The sequence below is a fragment of the Diceros bicornis genome, chromosome 7 (assembly GCF_020826845.1).
Source record: "Diceros bicornis minor isolate mBicDic1 chromosome 7, mDicBic1.mat.cur, whole genome shotgun sequence".
Classification (NCBI taxonomy): Eukaryota; Metazoa; Chordata; class Mammalia; order Perissodactyla; family Rhinocerotidae; genus Diceros; species Diceros bicornis.
This window is the reverse complement of record NC_080746.1, coordinates 49,855,866-49,865,766: the sequence shown is the minus strand read 5'-3', so window position 1 is coordinate 49,865,766 and position 9,901 is coordinate 49,855,866. Positions and strand designations below refer to the sequence as shown.

Genomic DNA, 9,901 nt, shown 5'->3' with positions numbered 1-9,901 from the left:
GTACTCATTTCTTCATTCATAGGGAGGGTTCAGCCACTCTTAGTATACTCATTGCTTATCTTCATAAAACTCTAACTTAGGAACTTCTCCAAGTTTTATTTATACAGCTATACACAAATGAGCCCTTCCTAAACATTAGAGGGAAGAGTCTGGTATACAGAGAGAAGACCAGTTATACAGTCCCTCTGAAAGACAGGACCTTAACCAAGATTATCTCATGTTATACCAGACCTTTCTGAATTTTCTGGGAAATCTTCTCTGTATTGTGTCTGAATCTAGTGCTACTTTCATGGGTATTACAATCATAATTCCAAAGTTGTATGTCATTTACAAAAATCATATTCATCATGATTTTTAGGTCATATTTGCCAATGTTATCTATCTCTCATTCTGAAACTTCTTGCAGTCTTTCCTCCCTATATCTCCCCATATCAGCAGGTGTAGGAAATACAAGCATATGCTTGGAACACACAATTCAGTGTGCCACCTAGCAACACTGATTCTCTAGAGAAGAAAACTCAGTATATTAAAATTTAGGTTGGCCTGTTGCCCAAGAAGTTTTTTTCTTGCTGTACAAATTCTTTTAAGCTCTAGCCATATGCCAGAACCTATTTCCACGGCTGATACATCTGAGTTTGAAATATAGCGTGTGTGTGTGAATGCATTCAAATAAACTAGATGTCTTTTATTTTCTTGCTTGCCCTAGCATGGATTTTAGTATAAGAGGATTCATCTTCACTTTTATGTAAAAGACTCATTTCATGTGAGAATGACAGTATCAGCATTCCACTCCTCTTTTCATAACAGACTCTTAGAATAATCTATGAAAATTATGCATTAGCAAACCCCATGGAAAAATAGACACAGTAATTGAGAGCCACTCTTTTCTCCATCCTGTGTTTCTGGGATTCAGTTCTTCATCTTTATAATAGAAATTACAGTATTTATCTTACAGGATTGTTCTGAAAATTAAATAAAATTACATATATAAAGGGTGGAGCACATTGTTTTTCTCAGACCATGCATGGGAAAAAATGTTGGTTCCTTCCACTTTCCCTTCCTTGACCAAGCAAGGAGGCATTTAAGAGGTAGAGGGAACTTGAAAGAGGATCTGGAATTTCTCCTGATGTCACAGACGTGGTGTCCCATAGAACTCAGGGGATCCACGTTCCATCTGCTCATTTATTTCAAGTAAAGATTCTATGTGTGAAACATCACTCCAGGTACTAAACATACAACAGTTTGAACAAGTGTGAAACAGTTCGTTCTCTCTTAGTCTATGGAGAGGTAATCCTGTAACCCTCACTATGTTGATCTAGTTAGTGTGCTGCACATCTTTACACACACCCCATCAAGCATGCCAGACACGAGTTTCCTGCTAGAACTAAACTCTGTCCCACTCCTCCTCGACATGTTTAGTAGGGATAATGACACTATGATCTCATTTTTGCGAGTCACTTCCTTTAATATCTGTACACTGCCTACTATTGCACTACAGTTTCAATAATAATAAAGTTGAAAATGAATACAACAGAATTTGAAATAATCAGGCAGATTATTTTAAACGTGTCACTCCTCTCTCAATTCCTTCCTGACCTATTCAAGGAGAGATGGTTTTGAGTGACCAGATATCTCCACAATGATTTTCCTCTGATACTTCCTTCCTAACTGATTCAGTTAAAATATCTCTGTTAAATAAACAAATCTTCAGACCTGGGATTTACAGTAGTCATAAGACTAGCAATATGAAAATTAGGAAGTGTATTTTCTCCTGTCTGAAATATATATGTTTAGGACTTTTGAGGTTTGGCCTTGGAAACCAACAACTTACAACTTCCCACTTTGTGTATTAGAGGAAAAAATTATATATCTCAGGAAAAGTAATGATACATTCTATCCTTAACTCAAAAAACATAACTATGAAGGATTACAGTTGCATCAGAAAGGAAATTGTTATGATGGGAAGAGATGAGAATTTATTATAATTTTGAGGTTACATCAATTAGGATGCCTCTGTCATGTGGCAGACACTACCGTCGGTGCCCCATACTATTTACACATCTGCAACTGGAGAAGTTGCAGCTCACACCAGCAAGTTCTCTAGAGCACTACCCTTGAGTTGCAGGTGATGTCTTGCTTGGAGGTGTCTGGAAGATTATGCCTCACAACCCTCCTTAACCACAGCCAATGATCAGCCAGATTGAGGGTACAAAAAAAAAAATACTTCTTTTTCTCCTCTAAGAAAAACAAAATAAAACAAAAACAAACCAACAGAAACCTCTGTGGTGCAATATATGTTGCAGACCTTCCTGCTTTGTTTCTTTGCCTCCCGTATCTTCCCTCCCTCACTTCCTTAATGATTTCTGCTGAGACACTCCCTAATAAAGCACAAGAAAACTCTCTCAGATTCTACTACTAGAGACCCAATCTGGGAGTCTTCAATCCTAGGAAGAGAACATAGATTTGGATCACTTACTGGATGGATGGCAATAAAGCCCCATTGTTGGGAGTAAGGAGAGTATTGATAAGTCTTGGCATGTTCCAGAAGTGGTATCATTGAGATTTTTCACCTCAGGTGAACTGGAAGGGAATACTGGCAGAAGAGATGCTATGGTTGATGAATACAAATGGCATTTAAAGGTGTAGAAAAAATAGCATTTATAGCAATACTGCTGCATTAAAAAGAGAACATCACAGGCTAAGGTAGAATGTTTATCAATTTTAATCAAAGATCCCACAGAGTAGAGAAAGGAACCACAGAGAATTATTCTGAGGCCTTGTGACCTAGTCAAGGACCTTCTAACATTTTCATGGCTGAATTTTAAAATTATTTTGAACTAGTGACTCCTTTGTGTTTTCTTGTTTTGACCAGGAATATTCATAGTAGTTATTCTATGCCTCCTTTACCATTATATGTTGGTGAGGGACAGATAACTTGCCTCTTTAGTTTCACATCTTCCCTGATCCTACCTTTCTCATCTCAATTAGTGCCACACAGGATATTCTATTTTACAAATCTTGGAGTAATCATGAACTTCTGAAACTTTATTATGACTCACTTCTAATTGAATACTGTATCATGTTGAGTTTACCTCAAAGGTATTTCTCAGAACCATTCTGCTAACATCTCACCACAACCATGTTACCTATGAAGTTGAGTTGATCAGAGTTACCCTCACGGATAGAGAAGGTGTATTCCAGTTAGGCATACATGAATTACTATGGTCATCTGCTAGCTGAGACCAATCTACTCCTGGATGGAGCCTTTTCATTTTTCTAATTTTAAATTTCTTTTGAATTTGGAAAGTTTTATCAAAACATTTTTAGTTTTACTAAGTTGTTCTCAAGTCAGAATCAAAAGTCAGTTCTACCTTTGTTTTTCCATTCTTTCACATGCTCAATTTTTTCCCTAGATAAATCAATCAGCTGTCTTGTTTATCTAAGTCACCTATTAGGAAGGCCATCTTAATGACAAAAGTGTGTTCATTGTGACATGTTCCCAATGATTTCTCAACAATCTACTTGCAAAATCAATCTAATCTGATGTTTAAACACACACTACATTTGTCTGTGAATATCCTCTCTTTAGGTGCATTTTCTTGTTAAACTTGGTAACACTTGAATGCATTCGTTGTATGAATTCTCCAGGTGACTAATTTCATGAAACTGTCAGATCGCAATATCCAAATCTTCCTTCACTAACACTTCTGGGAATATCTGAAGTTTAGGATAAGCAACTTTTACTTAGTTACCTTTTAAAATGTTAGGTAAATATATAGACCCATATGGACACACACATACCAAACACTAGTTTGGTTAATGTCTAAATGCCATAAAGAAATTTAAAATCTCTGAGTAAACTTTATTCATAAACCCATTAACTTCACTTGTAAATCCTAATGCTTTATTTTTTTCCTACACAGAAAGAAACTACATGTTTAACATATAGCCGAGATCAGAGCTGGGCACAAAATTATTTCAGATTCATCCTATATAATTATGATCTGTCAGCCACCTTCTAGAATCCCATGGACACTGTAATCCTCATCAGCTGCCTACTCCAGTCACTTGACTTGATTTCAGATCCCTGCATCTCTGCTGATTTTAGTAGGTTAGAGTGGAACACAGTTTATTTTGTTGGCAATTGCTTTATCTTTTTCTTATTTCCCATCTTCTCAAGACTCCTTTGTGCTGTCTTTCTCTTTGCCCCTTGGGGAGCCACTTTCACTTGTTCTCCTGCCAGACTTCCTAAGTATTTCTCCTAGTAGCTTCTATTATTATAACAGAAACATGTTGCAGCACTGTTTTGTCAGTGGAGACAGACAAGGCCATGTGGAAGTAACAACTTTACGATTTCAGAGGCTTATTGCAGCAAAATTTAATCACTCATCCCTGCTACCTGTCCAACATGAGCCATTATAGTCACTCAAGTAATAGTTGACAGAAGCTTAATTTTAACGTTTGCTTCCTAGATCACTGTAAAAATGGGAAGGATATGCTACAAGGAACAGACTAACTTTAAGTTTTCAATCTAAAGTGACACATGCCACAGCTGCTTACATTTCCTCGGCTAAAAAAAGTCACATGGCTGGGCCTAATTTAAATGGGTGGGAAAAGAGCAATTCTGTGCTCTAGGAAACTGATGAAACTATTTGTGAATGGTTAAGGGCGATCACAGTGATTAAGTGGTAGACTCTGAAATCAAAAAATGTGCTTTCAAAACTTAGCTTGCAGTGCTTTCTAGTTTTGTATCTTAAACATATTACCTAAAACTTCCCCATGCCTCAATTTTTTAATCTACAAAAAGGGCTAAATAAGAACACCTACCTGAAAGATAATTGTGAGAATTCAGTGATATATCACACTGTCTGACTTAAAATGTGCATAATAGTTATTAACCTTTTCTGTTGTTAATGCATTCTTGCACCGTAGCCACAGACTAGTAATCTATCTTAACTTTTGATTTACCATCAAAGTAAAGAAATAGATGTTAATTCTAAAGTATCTTATAATATTTCCTAAAATATGATATACTATGCCAATAAACTCATTTGATAATTTTGTTCTTCAGTAAAAGATAACTACAAAATTCATGAAAAACACTCATTTTATAACCTGGTCATTTGTTCTTCTAATTAGAGTAAGAGTTCAAGGAAGGTAAGTAATTTAAGAATGTTTTTTTTAAATCTGAGCCCAAAGTTGCAATTTCATAGATAATACATTCTTTGTCTTTGAAATTACATTTCTTGGGGAAGAAAATACTGAGAGAATGAAATATTACCATTTTTAACGCAAATTAGTCTTGACTTTCATCACAATATTTGAATTTGCTTCAATTAAAGTTTATAGTGGAGAGTGCTAGCCATGGGTCTGCAGCTCCCCAACTTCTCCTGCGTGCTCCGGGGCCAGCAGGCGGGGCTGGCGCTGCCAGGGCTCCCAGCATACCATCAGTTCCTGCTGGACCCCGGCGTGAGGCACCTGATGTCCCTGACGGAGCGCGGCTCCCATACAGCGACAGCTGCCCCCGCCTCACCCTGCACCGACTGCACACCCCAGACTTCTGTTCGCCACTCAGAGCAGATCAACCACTTCGTGCTGACCCTGGAAGAGGCCAACGCCCACGGAGAGGTCAGCGGGCATTATCAGCAGAGGGAGGAAGGGGTCAGCTGGGACACGGAGGGGCGGACCGACCTGGGGAGGTCAGGGCCTGGAATAATTTAGCTGGGCTCTGGGAGAGAGATTGGGGGAAAACCCTAGGGCCGGGAGACAACCGGTGCCAGAAAGACAGCAAGACAAGGGGAGAGGGGCTGGCTGGTAAGTGGGAGGAGTAAAGAAAGGACCCAGCAGCGTGAATCGAACTTGAGGAGAGGCATCAAAGTTAATATTGTTAAGCTGAGAAGGAGAAAGGGGGGCCAGACTTGGGAGAAGTGGGAGTTGAAGTCAGAGGCTATTGAGCAGTCTCTAGAGCAATGCTCTGTGCAAATATAAGGGAGCCACGTATGTAATTTTCAGTTTCTAGCAGCCACATTTAAAAAAGATAAAGAAGCAGGAGAAATTCATTTTGATAATACAGTTTAACCCAGTGAGTCAAAAATATTGGCATTTCAACATATAATCAACATAAAATAAATTCTTAATGAACAAAAGTTTATATTTGATAGGAAAATGTAGACAACATTACATTTTCACCCAGAGTGGACAAAGGTGCTGTCAATATTATCAACTTAAGGCTAAGAGCAGGAGGCCTTGACAAGATTCTCTCCTAATTAAGTGTTGCTCTCTGTTGAGCACTAGAATGAAGAGCACAGTCTGAGGTCTGAGCCCACTGACAGTGGCTATGTCTCCATTCTGATAGCAACAGCGTTCTCTCTTGCATTTCTACAAACAGCTTTAGATCTTTCCAGCCTTGTCAAAATATCAGACCTTTCCCTCCAACAACTCCAGGGTAAACTGGGAGTGAAGAATTCAGTTACCAGAGTTGGCTGAATGTCCGGTGCGTAAACTTTTTGATCTATAAGTCTTCTTACTTTAAATTAGATCAGGAGACAGAATCCTGCAGTTCACGTCCACTAGAAAGAAAGTAAAAAAAGATTTAAGTAAACATTGCCACACAGGTAACTAACTCAACTTATGTTCCATCTCTCCCCAGTTGGTTGTCAGCAAATCTTATCAATTGGGGTCTGTTTACAACTCTTTATTGCCTCCTGGTTAAAGTCCAAATTCTGGACGTTAGTATAATATAAAGTTCTTTTTTATTTTTCCCTTTCTGAAATTTCTCGGCCCCATCCCCTACTGCTCTTCACCTGAAGCTTCTTGCTCACACTATAGATTGTACACCGGCATATTTATCAGAGTTTGTCCTCAATGAATGAATAAAGGAAGTGAATACCTCCATGAACATAGATGAAGTGCAGAGCACATTTGACAGATGAATAGGCTGATAGAGAGTGTAAAGTCTGCGATTTTCTATTTTATAAGATTTAAAGGTTTTCCTTTGATGGTGGGACACAACACAATGACACTTGGCTAAATGAAAGGTAGAACTGTTTAGTACTTAGAGCTCCAAACAAGAGAAGGTTGTTAGGCAGGGCCACACAGGAAGTTGTACCTGGGGACAGGGTAATAGCATGTTCAGCTGTAGGGGAGAGCTTATGTACGGCAAATTGGGTGGGGCTAGTTGGGTTTCACAGGCTCCCTGTGGACTGGCTAATTTGAATAATCTCAGGGCTCAGGGACATAGGAACTGTCCCTAGTTGTCTGGAACCTGACCCTGGGGCAACCAGGGCTGGGGCATAGTGTTCCCTGGTAGTGACAGTTCCAGCTCTGACAAGGGAAATGTTAAGGTGTGGACTGAATCAGCTGCTCGAGAAAGGGAACTGACCAGCCTCTAGCTAGGGCCCCCAAACTGGGGAAAACAGCAGTAAACAAAAAAAAATACTATTTGGGGCCGGCCCGGTGGTGTAGTAGTTAAGTTCGCATTCTCTGCTTCTGTGGCCCAGGGTTTGCAGGTTTGCATCCCAGGAGAGGACCTAGGCGCCGCTTATCAAGCCACACTGTGGCAGGCATCCCACATATACAGTAGAGGAAGATGGGCACGGATGTTAGCCCAGGGCCAATCTTCCTCAGCAGAAAGAGGAGGATTGCCAACAGATGTTAGCTCAGGGCTAATCTTCCTCACCAAAAAAAAAATAAATAAACCAACTATTTTACAATTGCCATAGCCACACTAACAAAGGATTTCACCCATTCCTTAGTGACGAATGAGTTGAATTAAATCATAGAACCATGCTATGTTTATACCATTGTATACAATACATAATCTGATGTTTACTTCACATGCACATGTTTACAATCAAGTAAATTAGCATTGCTTCTTTACTCCAACCCCCAACTCGCTTACAAAATTATTCCTACAACTGTCATAATTCATCACTTTTTATATACCCAGTCAAGCTCCATTTGATTATTTTTTTTAAGTCCTGTAAAAGAATCCCTTTGGATGTGATTAATGATACGCTTCTGAAAAAGGTTAACCTCAAGTGAAAATTGCAGTTAGGATTTTGTTGCCTGGGTGGCAGGTCAGTATCATACTTTGGTTTTGTTATTTATCAATAAAAAACAATAATAGCTAATAAGATCTACATGTAAGAATTTTTATGTGTTCTTTTGCATATTAGTGTTAGTTGTTATTTAACTGCAATTATTTTATATATTTTCCTTTAACGAAGCCTATGATAAACAGGAAAAATGAAGAAATGAATCCCTGTTCTACATTTTATTGACAGAGCTAGACAAATCACAAACTAAACTTCATATGTAAGTTTTTAAAGTATAAAATGGAAAATCAAGAGAAAAAATCCTGAGTCCCTGGATATGTGGGTATTCATTCATCACGGCAAGTAGAACACATTTCTCCACTTCTTAAAATGAAATGCTGGTTATTGGTTTCCAGTTCTGAATGTAAGGAGGTTAGAAGTCGCCACTCCATCCTAAGAACAAGTATAAAGCTAAACAGACTGAAAAATCAACAACTCTTGCTAGACCCATGAGAGAGAGGAGGACATGGGATAAACTACTGCTCCCAAGATTGGAAAGACAGACAGGCGAATAGAGGGAATTGTCACTTATCAGAGCAGAGAGTCATGAGCAGAAATTGCCTCAGGAACCAGTGTCGGGATAGGAAAACCTGAGCTGTAATTAATGAATTGCTGGAGGCTCAATGCAGAAAACTCTGAGAGTTAAAAACTTAAGGGGGACCTAGTCATAGGAGGACACCCACATGTTGTAAGATTTGCCTCCAGGAGCTCGACCAGATTCCCACAGTATATACCAGAGAGAAATCTCCTTGGGCTTCTGGCAAGAGGAGGGGAAAAGGAATCATTTTTGAAATACATCAGAGAACTCTGTTCTTAACAAGGCCTGCCATCAGGAGAAACTCATTAACCAGAGCCTAACCTACTGGGGTATTATCAGAGCCTAACTGACCTAGGGAAGGGAAATCCCCAACTCCAGCTCTCTCTAGCCACTCTGTCCCATCCAAAAGAAGAGGAAGAAAACTGAGAAACACTTGTGAATTTCATAATCCAGAAGCACAGCCTCACTAAGACTGAGGCCAAATCATGGGACTATAGAATGCTTCCCCTCCCCCACACCTTACCATCACATTATTAAAGGACTATTTATACCAATTCCTTTTACCCAGTACATCATGGCTGGCTATTGAGAAAACAATTACAAAGCATACTGTCTGGCCACACACCCAGTTGTGCAAGCAGTGTGGATAGGTTGCAGAGAGACCGAAGAAAAGACTTGGAGATGGAATACGAGACATAAGGGTTTATTACGTCTTACTTATGGGGTGTGTCCGGTGGCAGCCGGCTGGACAGAGTTGTGCACCTGCACCTGCTACTGTGAACAAGGAGGGGGTTGCTTATACAGGCAGGGGACCAGACGGCTTCGTGCTTGCCAAGAGGGATTGTCCTTGCGTGTCTGCATTCCAAGATCAGTGGCTTCTGTGGAAGGGCTCTGTGTTCCCTCAGAACGTGATGTTCATTGAGAGAAACAGTTACAATACTGGATGGTTGGCGTCCTGCCCAGAAGGGGGCCAGAAAGACACGTGGTTAAGATAGGGCACATAGGCTAGTGCCCCTACACATACCAAAAGGAAACAAACAAACAAACAAAAAACAACTTCAGAAGACAGAGAAGCATCAGAACCGGACATGTCAGGGATGTTGGAATTACCAGATGGGAATTTAAAACAACTATGATTAATATACTAAAGAGTCTAATGGATAATGTAGACAGTATGCAAGAACAGATGGGCAATATGAGCAAAGAGATGGAAGTCGTAAGAAATAACCAAAAAGAAATACTAGAGATAAAAAACACTGTAACAGAA

At 39.5% G+C, this 9,901-nt stretch overlaps 1 pseudogene; it reads left to right on the top strand.

The window, feature by feature from the left end:
* The first annotated feature begins 5,364 nt into the window (after positions 1-5,364).
* On the top strand, positions 5,365-5,721 carry LOC131409002 (dual specificity protein phosphatase 23-like; annotated as a pseudogene).
* The last annotated feature ends 4,180 nt before the right edge of the window (positions 5,722-9,901 follow it).